Raw genomic sequence first — 17,233 nt, 5'->3', positions numbered from 1 at the left:
AGTTGCTGGTCTAATCCACGTGGACTAAAACCGAGGTTGCAATGTCTTGTGCTGACGACGAACATTAAGGTATGTTACTATTAAATACGAGAAAAATTCGTATCGGCACCGGGAATCGAACCCAGGATCTCTCAGCTCTGCGCGCTGAGCGCTCTTATCAACTGAATTTTTCTCGTATTTAATAGTAATAATACAATAGACTAATTATTCATATTAGTCACGCAATATTCAATGAGGTGGGCGAGACCTCATACATATGAATAGTTGATGTATTAAGGTATGTGATTTAAAATTTTAAAATTTAAAATTTAAAAATTTAAAATTAATTTTAAAATTATTATTAAAGAGTTATTATTAAGAGTTAGGAATGTCAACGTACTCGTATATGAAATAATAATAATAATAATAAGTCATTTAACAATATAACAAACTAGTGCTTATTCTTATCGAGGAAGTAGACGTGACAACGTGACGCTTAGAGTGAAACCTACAGAGCAACAATCGGTTGGCAAAATTATGTTTTAAAAGCACACCGCACGTTATTGTATGATGCCGACATGTTAACCATGAGAGTGCGGCGATATGTTTCATATTACTGCAGATAGGCTATGTTATTGTTCCGTGATGTTTTAGCAAAACGTTACATTGTTAAATTATAATAATATATGTAATGCTTATTTTATATAGCCTAATGTCTTCTGATCCTTTCTTTATACAACAGTACACATATGCTACATTGTTCTGTGATGTAACTCTATTAGCGGATTAGCCTATACCAGGCATGTCCCTACCTTACACTACGAGGCACGACACTCTTGTTCCATGCCCCGGATGAGGGGTGGGTGTAACAGTTGGAGGGAGGGTAATGACAGTCCCGCATATACTCTATGACAGCTATGGAGATTATCAACAAAGTAGGGAGGGAACGTTCCTACTCACCCCATATTCGTTTGATTGACAGGCGAGGGGTAAAGCAGTTGTTTTGCTAAGTGCAGTGGTGGATTCGACACACCTTGCGCATCAGTAATTTCTCCGCTTTTATTTCTTGTTTCAAAATTTTTACAGTATTTTGTTTATAGGAAGTACACGTATCATACAATAATTATGACTGCCACCTACTGTTATTAGGCAAATTATATATTTTTCAATTGTATAACTATTCCTTTAACATGTGCACAAAAAATTCTTGAACTGCCTTGTGATCAACATAATAAAGTATTTTTTTAACAATAAAAAAAAAGCAAAGCTCCATAGTCATTTAACTGCACAATATATTAAAAGATACAATGCTCAACGTAATAAATTGTTTCTTTTTAAAACCAATGAAGTAACTAAGCTCTATTGTCATTTAACTTGAAAACATATTAGGCCTAAACAAAATAATGATCAACAAAATCAATTGTTTCTTTTTATAAATATTAAAGAAAGTAAAACTAAGCTCCATTGTCATTTAACTTTAAAACATATTAAACAAAATATATGAGATGTGAATGAAACGAAATACTACTGTAGGCCTATACTGCTGGTTTTCATTTTTTTTTTTTTTTTTTTTGTTGATTGCCCTCGAAATTTCTTGTTATTAACTAAAAAGAATATATTTGGCTCTAAAATAGAACAACTCAACCGTAATACTGAAACTAAATGCATGTCTGTGATCCTAGACCTGGAGATACTTTTGGTCATATTCATTTTGAAAAGAAAAACAGCTCACAACAGTAAGTTGAGTCAAACATAGATACCATACGCATTGCAAATGTGCGCAGATTAGGGAATTGCTACTCTGGTAGGTATTAAAAGAGATCTAACCCATTTTTTCCTAAACACTTTAGTGGCGTGCTCTTTTGCATCTCTGTAATGGCTCTGATGCTTGGGTAACATCAAATACAAATGGATTATTGAACAGACGCATCTCCATGTACATTGCAGTTACTTCTGAAAATCTTTCTTGGAAAGAGAACGCATCAAGTAGGCCTAATATGCACTCAAAGTTTTAAATAAGTTCAGTTCCAGATACTTAATAAAATAATAAGTATCTAAATCCTGAAAATATCACAAACATATCTTGTTTTGTATCTTTTCACGAATATTACGAAAATAGCTTTTAAAATTGTAAATAAATACTTTTAAAATCACCGAAGTCCGTTTTATGCTTCCGATCAAAGTGGCGTTTAATATTGAAGCGTTTTATATGCGCAATTTTAATTCTACATATTAAGCAACAGACTTTCTTCTTTTTGTAAGTAACAAAAAATTCTTTCTGGCACTCTTCCTGAAACTGACGTCCCGAGATCGAAGCCATACCCGCCACTGAATGAAGCGTGTCTAGAGAAGCACCAGACGGAGGAGAGGGCCGGTGGAGTGAGGTAAGGCGGCTTTGAGTGCAGTGGCCCTTCGGAGCCATTTTTCCCCATGGTTGGTCTAAGATTTCTTCCACGTACGGGAGACTATAAAACCGTGGCGCATCGATTATAACAATGAACTAAGTTAGAATGTGGAGAAACAGGACATTTTATTAATACAATAATTGAATCGATTATTTTTTAAAGGTCACATGTCCACTTTTGTCAATTTTACAGGAGAAGCAAAAAACTGTTTATTTTGCAAATGGTACTTTGTAGTGTAATCAGATATTTTTTATTCGACGACAGAGGTGTTAAGTTACATTTATATGCATAAACTAATGGTAATATCACTCAAACTTAATTGTAAAAAATAATATTTATGATGGACTTGTGCCCTTTTAATAATAAAGAGTAAGTAAAACATAATGAAATGAATTTTTATGTTCTTAAAAGTGTTTGAACTACTATTGACTAACAAATACTTAAGAATTTAACTGTCAAGAACATTGTTTTTCTAAGGAAATATCTCTTAGTTTTGAAATAAAAGAATTTAAAAGCATTAGAACTTTTAAGTTTCTTCATTAAACATTTCCTCTGAATATTATAGATGTATTAATTTGTCCTACAGAATTTATTTGTAATATTGACACTTGGTTCGATCCCCGGCGCCGAAGCGAATTTTTCTTCTAAAATATTAAGTAATTTCCTCTGAAGTTTTCAGTCATCTTCATTGTTTCTTTCTTCCGTCGACCACTGGAGAAATTCTTCATAAAATTGAAGATATTCAGGAAGTACATTTTGCATAACTCTGCTGATATCTTCAACGTTCTTCTAATTTATTAGGACTCTTTCATAATATGCTTTACTTTCAGGTAGTTTCAAGTCATTAAGATACATTGAATTAGTTCTATGCAGTAACTTGAATGTGTGTGTGATTACTACATCATTATATTTATTTGCAACCACTGTACCCAGGGACTTAGTATCAAAAACCATCATTGAATACTGAAATTTGGAAGTACTTTTCTGATCTTTAAGTACTCTTTTCCCTAACGATTCAACTGGTAAAGGTGTTTTCTTAAAATAGCTAGGCCACCAATTTTTATAATTCAGTATCTTTTTAGATGTTTCAATGTAGTTAACAGTAAAGTTTTCCTTTCTACTTGATTGACCGATGTACTGAGCACACTGTTTTGGCATGTAGACTCTGTGTATCTTTCTGAGAAAACGTTTGATTATTCCAAAACTCCTATCACAGGGATGAAAGCTATGGCCCCTCACTGGAAAATACTGAACATTTTTTTAGAATTTGCCTATGATGCTTAAAGCAGAAAGAAATCTAGCAACTGTACAGTATGATTGCAATTTTGTCCTCCGCGTGCATCAGAGAATATGTGTAAATCTTTAGTAGTGCCCGGAAATTTGTTTTCTATGAAATTTATAACAAAAGAACAATTTCATTTGGTCCTTTCTTTGATATCTCTTCATGGTACACATACAGTTCATTGTTTTGTGTTTCACTACTCGTCATTTTGTAACTGTTGTAAACAAAGAATGGAATCATGTGATCTTATATTGTACATCATGCAAAGAATGGAGGGGGAAGAAGAGAGTTTGTTATTGATAGGTCACATGTCCTGGACACGTGCCCTTTCAATAATAAACGGAAACTTCTTTACACTGTAACACCCGGTAGAGTGCACATTCTTGTGCCTTTTCTTCAGCAAACTGTGCGCTACACTAAGAAGAATATGATGGTGGTCATAACTCAATTTGTCAAAAAAGTGGACATGTGACCTTTCAATAATAATAGATTATTATATAATTATATCATATATCACACAATTACAATTATTCATTTCCAAAGACGTTATTTGTGTACAGTATCTATATACGAGTATAAATTAAACTTACAAAGCGATACTAAATTAGCTTTACAGCTCTGTCCAACCTTATTGAACTGAGGTTGAATCATGCTAAGTAACGGAAACTGTGAGCCATTATATCATACTGCGAGAAAATAATGTAATAATATTACATTATTTTGTACTAAGCTTAAACACTGTTAATATGTACATACGTACAGCTGCCGCGAAAGATCTGAAAGCCTTGCTACCGTTGAGATTTAAACGGCAGGTAACGGTTCCTAGTCAGGCTTAAAGTCCACTTATAAACAGGGTTGCCAATGTCAGCGATTTGCCGCTAAATCTGGCAGTTTTAGATTCCTCACTGCGGTAAAATTGAACGGAGATATTCAAAACAAACTGCTGAGCCTTTTATACCCGAACCCACATTCTCTGAATGTGGTAGAAAAGCTGAAAAAGTACAAGTCTCCAGGTATCGATCAAATTCCAGCATAACTAATACAAGAAGGTGAAAACGCGTTATCTAGAGAAATTTATAAGCTTGTGCTATCTATTTGAGAGAAGGAAATCGTGCCAGAACAAAGAAAGGAGTCCATAATTATTGTACCTGTCTTTAAGGGGGGGAAGCTAACTGTAGTCACTTTCGAGGAATATCACATTTGTTGACGACGTACAAAATTTTATCCAATATTTTTTCAGAACATCAACTCCATATGTAGATGAAATTATTGAAGATCATCAATGTGCTTTTAAGCGTAATAAATCGACTGTTGATCAGATGTTTTGTATTCGATAGATATTGGAGAAAAAATGGAAGTATAAGGGTACAGTTCATCAATTATTCATAAGTTTCAAAAGACATATCATTCGGTTAAGAGAGAAGTTTTATATAATGTTCTCATTGAATTTGGTATTCCAAAAATACTAATTCGATTAATTAAAATGTGTCTCAGTGAATCGTACAGCAGAGACGGCATAGATCAGTTTATGTCTAATACTTTTCCAATTCACAGCGGGTTAAAGCAAGGAGATGCACTATCACCTTTACTTTTTAACTTTGCTCTAGAACAGGCATGTCAGAAATAAGACACTGAAAGTGCAGTGTATGTGCGCGGAACGCCGATCTGTGCAGATTGCGTCATTCCTGTGTTGCTCTTAGCGGGAGGGATGTACAAGAATCTGTTCTGCACTTCTAGTGTTCAATTAAATTGACATTTGGACATTATAAACATACTTAGCAGAAGGAAAAAACACAATTATTGTCAGTGTCTATATTTGACAATAATTGTAACACAAGAAACAATAGACTTAGTTACAATTCACAAAGCAGTCGTTTGTAAAGAATAATTTATTTACATGATTTGTATACAGTATTTGAAGCAAATATAAATATTGCAGTCATTTCGAAACAACAAATACGAACACAGTATTTAATATTACGTAGTAGGTACTGATTATTTGAAAGTACAGTAATACTCTTTCATTGTTCCTCAAGCATTATTGGGACCATTGGTGCACAAATGTTAAAGAAATATTTTACTCCCAATTACATGCAATAGGACATTGTGAGGCTTTTACACTGGAATCATTTCCTTGCTGTATATTAATATAAATTCACATTATTATTAATAAAATGGATAAATTAGGCTTGAATTTAAATTTATATATATAGTTTATTTGGAAAACGCTGAGAGCAAGTATCAGCAACTTGGGAGCGTTACTGAATTGAGTTAAAAGAGTAGGCCTACTTCACAAGCTGTGAAGCAAAGACATGTTCTTTATGTCAGGTTTAAAGATTTATTAACGTAAATATATTAAGATAATATAGTAACGTGAGATGGAAAATTCGCCACTATGTATTATTTTTCCAGAAAAATTTTCCGCCTTACAAATAGTTGCCTTCTTCCTTCCCTTACAAACTCAAGACCCTCACATGTATTCCTCACTCAATATTCTCATCACTTATCAGCTTATCAAATAAAAGTTGTAAGTCGTCTAACCATTGATGGCTGTGTTAGTATAGACCCCAAAACAATATTGTCATGTTTGTTTTGCCTTGAGAGTACTGATTAAGAAATAAGAGCTGGCGAATATCATATTTTGAGAACTTTACTAATCTGATTTAAATCCTCACATCACTATGAGGTCCACATGATATGATGAGAGCCTTTCATTTTAAAATAATTACTGTTGGCTGAGGAAAACATCTTAACAGTTATGTTATATGATTCGTGATTTCTCTTCTTCATTATATCTGTGGACTCCTCACTTTATTTTTCATAACGCATTCACAATCACAGCTCAATGAGCACACCCGTACTGATCTGTGTTACTGAAACCAAAGCTATTCTGCTGCTGCAGGTAATGTACAGCCCTGTCGCGTTCCCCTCCAAGCCGATTCACTCCCTCCAGGTAGGGGAATGGGAACTGCACATTGCACAGAGACAAGTGCACAATGTGCGCGACTGCACAATGTGCAGGATTTTGACATGCCTGCTCTAGAATATACCATTAGGAAGGGCTAGGATAAGAGACAGGGTTTGAAATTGAACGGGTTACATCGGCTGCTTGTTTATGCAGATAAAATGAATATGCTAGGAGAAAATCCACAAACTATTGTGGAAAACACGGAGATTTTACTTGAACCAAGTAAAGTGAGAGGTTTGGAAGTAAATCCCGAAAAAGGCAAAATACTATGATTATGTCTCGTGATCAGAACATAGTACGAAATGGAAATATTAAAATTGAAAATTAATCCTTTTGAGAGGTGGAAAAATTCAAATACCTTGGAGTAACAGTAACAAATAGAGGCCTAAATGACACTCGGGAGGAAATTAAACGCAGAATAAATACGGGAAATGCCTGTTATTATTCGGTTGAGCAGCTTTTGTTATCCAGTCTGCTCTCAAAAGAGCTGAAAGTTAGAATTTATAAACAGATATATTACCATTTGTTTTGTATGGTTGTGAAACTTGAACTCTCACTTGGAGAGAAGAAAGAGCTAAGGGTGTTTGAGAATAAGGTGTTTAGGAAAATATTTGGGGCTAAGAGGGATGAAATACAGGAGAATGGAGAAAGTTACCAAAAGCAGAAATGTACGCATTGTATTCTTTACCTGACGTAATTAGGAATATTAAATCCACTCGTTTGAGGTGGGCAGGGCATGTAGGCCTAGCACTCATGGACGAATCCAGAAATGCATATAAAGTGTTAGTTGTGAGGCCGAGACGCAGATGGGAGGATAATATTACAATTGATTTGTTGGTGGTTGGATATGATGGTAGGGACTGGATTAATGTTGCTCAGGATAGGAACCGATGGCTGGCTTATGTGAGGGCGGCAATGAACCTCCGGGTTCTCTAAAAGCCATTTGTAAGTCGGTATATTGATTATATAGAGTTATTTCAATCATGTATATAGAGTTAAAGTGCGTGCGTGTATATATGGGACCGGTATTTAAAATGTGTATATACGACTCGTAGATTATATAGAGTTTTTAAAATTATTTGTGAGAAATTAATAGAGAAATAGATGTGTGGTCGACCTGGTTGGCGAGTTGGTATAGTGCTGGCCTTCTATGCCCAAGGTTGCGGGTTCGATCCCGGGCCAGGTCGATGGCATGTAAAAGAACTCCTGTGGGACAAAATTTCGGCACATCCGGCGACGCTGATATAACCTCTGCAGTTGCGAGCGTCGTTAAATAAAACATAACATTTAGATGTATGTTTTTTATTAACGCTGCAATTAGGTATACATCCGGTGGCAGTGATATATAATATAAATAATATTACAATAAATTAATAAAATTTACAATAATTATAGCAATAAAAATAAAATAAACGTAAATTAAATTCTAACTATAATTAAATAGATGCAATAAACCTAGGACTATAAATAAAAACTATGTTATAATAACATCTACAATAGCGGAAGTAAACCTAACTTATAAGTAGGCCTACTTCTATTAAACCCAACTATTACCAACTTAAGTAATTACATATCACCTTAATTAATTACATATCAACTTAATTACATATCAACTTAATTACATATCATCTTAATTAATTACATATCAACTTAATTAATTACATGACACAACTTAAGACAATTACACTGCACGTACAATTACATTTTCAGTCTAATCTTCTCAACTTTTCCTTAACCGTTTTGATTTTGAGAGTACCACCCTGAAAGATTGCCGCAGGTAACCTGTTCCATTCTACTATTGTGCGGTTAACAAAGGAAAATTTTTCCACCTCCGTTTCTTGTTTTCTGCATTTAAACTTCCTAATATGATTAGCCCTGCCTAAGTATAATGGTGTCACTAATTTAGCATTGATGTCGGTCCATGCTTTGTCCCATTTGTTCCTTAAACAATGCGGTCAGTCTGGTTTTTCGTCGCCTTGATTTGAGAATTTCCCATTATCTCTTAGCCATGTCCCTTTCCCATTTTTACGTATTTTGCAGTCTGCGTTGGATCTTTTCTGTTGAATCGATTTGGTTTTGTCTGTACGGATCCCAACCTACTGCTCCATATTCCATAATTTGGCGAACAAGATTTTGTACGCTAATTCTTTTGATCTTCGGTTAGATTTCTTAAGAATACGCATAGAGAAATGTAGTACTTTCCGGGCCTACCTTGTGATATTAATGACTTGTTCCTCCCAACCCAGTTTGTTACTTAAATATATATACATAAGTATTTACATGTGTTCATTTGTGGCACCGATGTAACATGCAGGTGATAACTGAGACAAATTTCTTTATGCGTTCTACAGAAGGATAATGGCTTATTTTTACTCACATTGATTTTCATTTTATTTTCTGTCGTCCAAGTTTCAATAACGTTAAAATCGTTTTGTAAGGCGGCGATATCGGATTCATCATTAATTTGTCTATATATTACACAGTCTTCAGCAAATAACCTTACCTGAGAAGTAGTATTTCTATTTATATCGTTTATATATAAGAAACCATAGAGGTGCAAGAACTGCCTCTTGAGAAACACCTGATGTTACATTTCCTAGTTCCGATATTTATTTTCATAGTCTGACCTTTTAGGTCCTGTTATCTAAGAATTTATTTATCCATCTTACTACTCGATTATCTATTGGAAGCCTGTTTAGTTTCTCTAAAAGTTTTTCGTGAGGCACTACGTCGAAAGCTTCAGCGAAATCGATCACAACTCCATCAATTCTTCCCCCCTATCAACTTCATCGGACAGTGCTGACTCGAATGAATGGTTTCGTGCAGATAAACTATAACTTAATGTTGATGAAACCAGTGCAGTGTGGTCAAATTTAGTACACATAATAATGATCAGTTTTCTTTCAATATTATGTTAAAAGGGACTGATCTCAAGAACAAAGTTTCTAATTGGATGATCACTTGAATTGGAAAACATACATGGAATATATTACTCATAAATTGAGCTTTGTCTCTTATGCATTAAGACCCTTATCTCCTATTGACGATATAGAGTGTCCAGAAATTAAGTATCGATTTTGTAGGAATAGAGCGTTTAGGGGTAAGATGTGTATGGTAATAAATTGCAAGTGCACTGTGTTTCTAAACATTGTCCTTGGACGTCCTTGTACGGGCTACGTTGTGACAGTCCGAATACGCTTAAACTTGATCACCAGCGTGTGAAGTGTTTTGTCTGTGCGTCCAGCTTTATGAAATCGGCGTTGAAATTTTGTCCGAATGTCGCCATACGACGACCCCTCTAGCCTTCACATCACCATAGCAACCTTTGAAGAAGAAGATCATGCAGATTCAGTTACTTGTAACGAGAGAACACATCTTTAGCTGTTGTCACAAAGCCAAAGCATGGACTCCAGCAGAACTACAAAGTTTAGAAAGTGTACTTGCAATTTATTGTCATATACATCTTACCCCTAAATCCCCTATTTCTACAAAATCGATACTTAATTTCTCGACATTCTGTATAAACACACTTAAAATGTCATACCGGTATCAGGGGCGGCTATTCAGTTGAAGTAGGTGAAATCCCACTTCACCTGCCTCTGTTCGCCCCTCTGTAAAAGCTGGGCTGTCTTAGCTCTTTTCTGAAAACATTAATTTCTGTTAGAAATTGGACGTTTACGTAATATTATACAACTGTTTAAAATAACTTAAATAAGGACCTCGTTAAGTAATTAACTGTCACGTGATTTCCCCCCCCCTCTTCTACGATCCTGCGGCATAACCATTTGGACGGATAGTCGATAGCATGTCTGAGTAATTTTATCTGTGCGGGTCGGGCAGAAGTGAAGTTTGAATTTACAGTACGTAAGGTACTCTTTTATAGAGTAGGTACAGAATTATTTCAACATGAGTTACTAGTACGAAGGACGAAACTGGCAATTGGAATTAGATGCAATAGTCTATAGTGCGATAGTATGCACAAAAGAACTGAAGCCTGTATCGAAATGAACGGCCACCATTTTCAAAAATGTGTTTAAATATTCATATTATGACTATTTTTCAATTTAATTTTTTTTCTCTATATTGTACGCTAATGTGATGTAGACAGTATAATATACACTGCATAATGAATACGCTTTCATGGATAACTCAGTTCGTGAGTAAAAACACTTATTCTTAATACAGTACTGTATTTTGATTAAACAAAAACCTAATGAAAATTATCGAACTCAAAATCGCGATATTTCCTAGTTTACGTAAATGGATGAACTATTTTTCTTCCCTCCTATACCTAGTAGAGTGATCTGTTTGTGTTTTACATTAGTATCATCGAACTACAGTCGTGGAAGGGGATAGCAAACTGTTTTTCCGGTTCTCTAAAGGTATAGCCAGGTTAATATTAAAAGTGTTAGTAAAAATAAAATGGGAGATGGGGTACAATGTAACAAAAAATTATTTTTGACAATTTTAACAAATAGGCTATATTAATGAAATCAGATTTGTTCTGAGGTGTGATTATTCCTTCATTATTAGGCAATAGTTTGCAATGTACAAAAATCTTGCAGTTACGTAATTAATATACTTACTTTGAACATATTCATTAAGTGATACATTATTACACGTGGCCCTATATTGAGTACCCTGTAACAAGGTGTGAGGTAGAGTGTAACATTGGATAATAATTGAGTTTGCAGTCAAGTCATCATTACAAATATAACTGATTCACATTTTGTGGCTTCATAACATTATTTTATATCACCATACCGGTTCTTAATACTGTAGTTATTAAATAATCACACCTAACAAAGAAAGAAACAATGTTCTAACGAACATCAAATTTGTCAAGATAACTTCAAATTTCAGACATGCAGTCTGGCGTTTTCTGATTGTGGATGAACCATTTTTATATCCCGTTCAGGCACAGAAGCTACATCAGGTTGAAGTGGATACACAAACTTAGTTATGTCCTTGGTTCCTCTTCGAAAAAATGACAGTTCATAATCTCCACCCGAATCCTTGTTTTTCTCTCTTTTTTCTAGTATACGTATTTTGTTAAATTATTTTACTTCTTCATTTGTTAACAGTCTTTACCGCACTACTTATTTACGCTGAATTCTTTTAACTGCTAAGAGATGACATACAGCAAAAAGATATAGATATTATTCTGGAGAAGAGAGAAATTGATTTCAGACAAGACATCACAGGTGCAACTACCATTTAAGGGAAAATTATGGTGAAATAATGCTAAAAATTTAAGAAAGTGCACGTTTTTTGCTTTAATGATTGTAATTATATTTGAGACTGTTTTAAATGATCTAACCATATAATTAAGTGTGACCAAACATATGTACGATGCTCGAGTTGAGAGAAATGGTTTTTTTTTTAATGCTGTTTTCTCGACTTTAAAATTTTTAAGCAGTTTATTGCATAAAAAAGCTTCTTACACAACAGATATTGTCATATTGGTCTGAAACTTCTCACAGAGGTTAATTAAACGTTGATAAATGAAATTTAATTAGCATTTATTATTTTTATTGATATATTTATTTCTACAACTCTTATTTGGTAATGGGTCGCCACCACATCTCTGTATTTGTGCTCCCCATTACCTTCTAATTACAATAAACTTTCATTGACGTGTGCCGTCATCTTATTTTACCTTTGTTACCTCTATTACTATAGCCTAATACATACTCTCAATTTGCTTTCTAACCTCTCCCCTTAAAATTTGCCTTTCTTTCTAATGAACACCTCACCACTTTTATTGTTTACTTATATTTGAAGTACTTCCTATCGTCTAAAATTTCCCTAATTTTGAACTAACTTTTACTAACACTATTTAATCATACTCATTCACTTTCATCACAAATTTACAATCAGTTCTACCTCTCCTCACTTCTGTCATCAATCTTATCCCCTATTTCTCCATTAAACACTGAATCACATGTTTATTTTGTTAAACTGTTCCCTTTTACCCCGATAAATTTTCCGTTTGCCACTATTTTTGTAAGTCAACTCAACCTTCATTTGTAAACTTACATTAAAATACTTGCTGTCTTCCTATCATTTCAATTTCTCTGATTATACGCTAACTTAGTCGACACTCCAATATTAGTAACATTTCACTACCAATTACTATTAACAAACACTTCTAATTTTCTCTAGTCACTTCCTTTATCAACTCTTGTTTCTCTGGACACTAATTCACTTATTCGTTCATACATTCTCTCTCGGATTATTTTGCTAGTTACTCTTACTCCTTGAACACTCACTTTATTGTTTCTATGTCTTTTGCCACACTTTTATCACTCCACCCCCCTTTAAGCACCAACTTCGTAGACTGTAGTTCTGCGGTTCCTTATTTCCTTCCTTTCCCTCACAAGTAGATGGACTACCCAAATCTTCTTTACTTCCTCTCTTTGTCGGCTCCGGACGTCTTGCTAGTTTCTTCTTAACCATCTTCTTGACCTGTTTTCTATGACCTACTCTTCCCGCTGTCAGCTGATTCGTCATCTTATCCCTTCCGCTATTGTCAGCAGTCTTCAGTGACTGTTGCTTGCATAGTGACGAAGGACTTATTTGCGACCACGCGTCTCTCTTTTCAATGCCGTCATACGTGTCTGCTTCCATTCTTCCTGAACTTGCTGTTTCAGACATTCCTTGTGTGGTTACTGCCCTCGCTTCGGATTGTCCTGAGCTAATTGAATTCCTTCTTGAAACTTCTGCCACACTTCCTTGGCTACTAATCTCACTTCTTCCGCCCATTTGCTTGTTTATAATCTTCCTCATTTTCATTTTCAAGTCCCTCCTGTTTCCTTCTATAAACTCGGACTCTAATTCCTTTTGATTCAAATTTTCTAAACAAAATTCTAGATCGAAAATCTCATTATTGATATTCAATTTATCTCCATACAGCCTGGCGAAATGTCCGTTCTTCCTAGCCGCCCACATAAACGGTAGCAACAATCTTCTTCTACATCTCATCTCATAATCATAGTCCAACTCGAGTCGAATGTTTGAGTTTTTAAGCACTTTCTTCTATACAGAATTTTCTCCTTTGTTAACATGTTTTTGAATTTGACCACGATAGGTCGATTCAACCCTCTTCCGACCCTGTAGGCTTCTTCAATTTGTCCGTCGCTCACATCCATGTTGAAAACCTCCCAGCACACTTTGAATACAGTGTCGTACGTTGTCTCGTTCTTTTCCTGTTCCATTTATTCTACGCCGAAAAATACTAAGTTCTTCTTCCTCTGCTTATCCTCCCAGAATTTTAATTTCCTCTTCATTTGTATGTTTTCTAGCTGCATTTCTTCCATCTTCCTGCTGAAATCCTCGACTTTTTCTTTCAACTCCTTCATTGTAACCTCCATTTTTTCTGTTCGGAATTCGCTACACTCCGGTCTATGACCTCACTATATAGCCTTCTAACTAACAGAGCTTCTCGCACACGTCTGTCCTGAGCGCTGACTGCTGTAGAACTGCATTTATTTGAAATATTAAGTTCCTTCGGGGAATAGCAATTTGTATTGAACTTGGATTAAATTTAATATGCTGTAGTGGTAAATTCACAAAGTTTAAAAATTTATTGTGTCTCTCTCTACTTACACTCTGCTCAAAAAGGTAATTAATTTTATTCCCATAACTATTTTCAAGATTTTGATCAAATATGAACTAAGAATTTTGACAACTTTGACGCAAAGAGCCTTTTAGAGACGTCAATATAAAACATATTTAAAAAGATGTAATTGAGGACCGTTTTTGCAAAACTTGCTAACTGAAAAAACTAAATTTTACAGGAGACAAAAAACTGAATGAAGACAAATAGATTATAGGTGCAACCATCAAACTTTGACACACTATAATGAAGAGAAATAATTCAATTTTACTAAGATAACTTTAACATCGTGTAGAGGCCTGCTTTATGTTAACGAATCCACCAAAATCTCAATTTTGCAAATTTTGCAGTTAGCAAGTTTTGCAAAAATGGTCCTCAATTTAAAAACTATTAGAGCTAATGACACCAAATTTTGTACAGATTATTGTTTTGTAGATCTGTTTAGGCTATGCATTTTAAATTTCACAATTTTTGGATGAAAATTGTGGAAGTTTTAAAAATAATACGTGTCCCCTTAAATGATTGACCCCACAAATTACGATGGCTCTTCAATGGCATAATGAATTTATTTTTCCGCGTTATGTGCATCTCATAATTCACTCTGAGAAAACACTCATTACATAATCACGACGGGAAGTCACCGGCGAAGCTCAGTCTGCTAAGGCGCTTGCCTGCCAATCCGGAGTTGCGTTCGGTCGCGGGTTCGATTTCCGCTTGGGCTGATTATCTAGTTGGGTTTTTTCTGAGGTTTTCTCCAACTATTAGGCAAATGTCAGGTAATCTATGGCGAATCCTCGGTCTCATCTCGCCAAATATCGTCTCGCTATCACCAATCCCATAGACGCTAAATAACCTCGTAGTTGATACAGCGTCGTTAAATAATCAAGTAAAAAATCACGACTGGAGAGTATGGACTACATTTTCACAAACACACAATCAATATAGGTAATTTACTTTTTTTCAATCAGTATTGTCTTTATTTTTAAACAAGTGCTCAAAAGTACTTACAGATCACACACGTGAAACAGGTTGACCCTATAGTGATATCTTATGCGAAGTTTTACCGTTAGATGGCAGGAGCGTTCCATGCGGCCACAGGTCTACATTATGTATATGGTACAGTTCATTGCGTTCTTTCGCTTGTTGGTTTTCTATGCGTGTCAAAATTATATTTATTATTATTTTGCCAGAGGACAGTCATAGGACTGCAACCTCCATATATGTGTCTTGTGTGCTTTTATAGCACAATATTTATAATTTTTAAGCACAATGTACATAATTGTATAATAAAGTTTTCTTAAATTACAAAAAAATATTATTTTGTATAACTTAGTGTAATTTAATATAATTCAGTATTTTCGTACCTCATAATCTAATTTAATTTACAATAAATAATAGCGCAAACTTATATAATACTGACAAGGGAACCTTCTATCATAGTGAATTGAAAAGGCGGTAATGTCGTATATCTTTGGAAAGAAAGTAAGTCAGCAAGTGAAATTTTTCCGCCTGAGCTCCATAGGAACAAAAGTTATGGGACTGTAAATTTAACATGACAGTCTGTGGGAAGTGACTCAATGTGCACACTTAAAGGTTAAAATGAAATTTTTTTGGAAGTCACTGCATTGCAAACGAAATGATATAGCTGTTGTGCGTTTTAAATGGTACTACGTATTATCTCTAGGAGGCGGCCACCTACTTTCATCTTACGGAAAGAGCTAATTCTGCTGTTGTTGTAGCTACTCCTATGTTTGATTTGTGGTTTCGACTTCAGATGCAATTATTTTTACAATCTTGAAATACCTTCTCTGAACTGTAATTGGAAACAATTTAATTTTCTTAAACTTTGACTTTGTTCTGGACACAGTATTTTAGTAACGTCCTGTATGCACGATTTTACAAATGATGCTTGCGTAAAGGGCTTAATTGATTTTCCAATATTCCAAGTTAGAACATAGCTAGCAAGAAGCTTTTTTTTGTTTCAAACTGAGGACACGTGTGTGATTTGTGTTTGTATTTTCTTGTTTTATATTTATCAAAATATTTGTAGGCCTACGCATTTCACCTAAACTATATGTTTGTCAAGCTGAACTGAGTGTAAACGTATTGTAATATACTGATTATTATGTATAACCAACAATTATACAGATAGCCCCAAAATAAATTATTTTCACATGTCCAACATGCCTGTAATTGTATTATATTCTTTGTGAAGATTCGAGTATTGTCGTCGCATGTTGAATTTTAACACATCCTTAAGAATTTTCGAACAAATTAAGCATTTCACATTCTCCCCAATAATAGAACAAAATTGCTCTTCCCTTTCATCCTTGAATGTACTACGTCCATGATTAGAAGACAATGTACTACGTCCATGATTAGAAGACAATGTAAAACCGGGGAACACTCCGACCAACACAATGATAATGGCAGTCCGCCACTGCTCTTAGTTTGCGCATATACATTGGTTACAGTTCAGGTGGGGATGGGTGAGGCGGAACGCGCTCATTACGTACTGGCTTCGGTTCCGTTCAGGGGCTTACTCGCGAGTAGGCTTTTGGAGACGTCTGGTCTTGTGATTCGCTGATGAAGACGTCATGTATTTCCTAAGGCTGGATAAATATGTACTTAATATAATCGCCCGCCATTTTGGCTCTTTCGTTGGCGTTCGCAGAAAGCACATGAGGACGTTATTTGCCGCTCAATTATTTGCTAAATTAAAGTGCGTTTGATTTATTATAATAGGAGCTACGACATGATAATGTTTATCGGTGTGGCAAATAGATCCCTCGTCTGGTAGCTCGGCAACGAAAGAACAAAAACGGCGAACGATACTACCTACCTAGACTTTATAGAGCCTTGACTTCCTAAGACGTAAGCAAAGAGGAGGAGTCACGCTGGGAATAACAGCGTCGCGACTATACATGTTAAAGCTCCAATCTAAAGTTTTGTTTCTCATTCGTGTTCTGTTGAGGCGCATG

At 35.0% G+C, this 17,233-nt stretch overlaps 1 protein-coding gene across 1 annotated transcript in view; it reads left to right on the top strand.

The window, feature by feature from the left end:
• LOC138713015 (uncharacterized) overlaps positions 1–17,233 on the top strand; it is a 344,765-nt gene that overhangs the window by 152,091 nt on the left and 175,441 nt on the right. The window lies entirely within an intron of this gene.

The sequence above is a fragment of the Periplaneta americana genome, chromosome 14 (genome assembly GCF_040183065.1).
Source record: "Periplaneta americana isolate PAMFEO1 chromosome 14, P.americana_PAMFEO1_priV1, whole genome shotgun sequence".
Classification (NCBI taxonomy): Eukaryota; Metazoa; Arthropoda; class Insecta; order Blattodea; family Blattidae; genus Periplaneta; species Periplaneta americana.
This window is presented reverse-complemented; position numbering and strand designations above follow the sequence as displayed.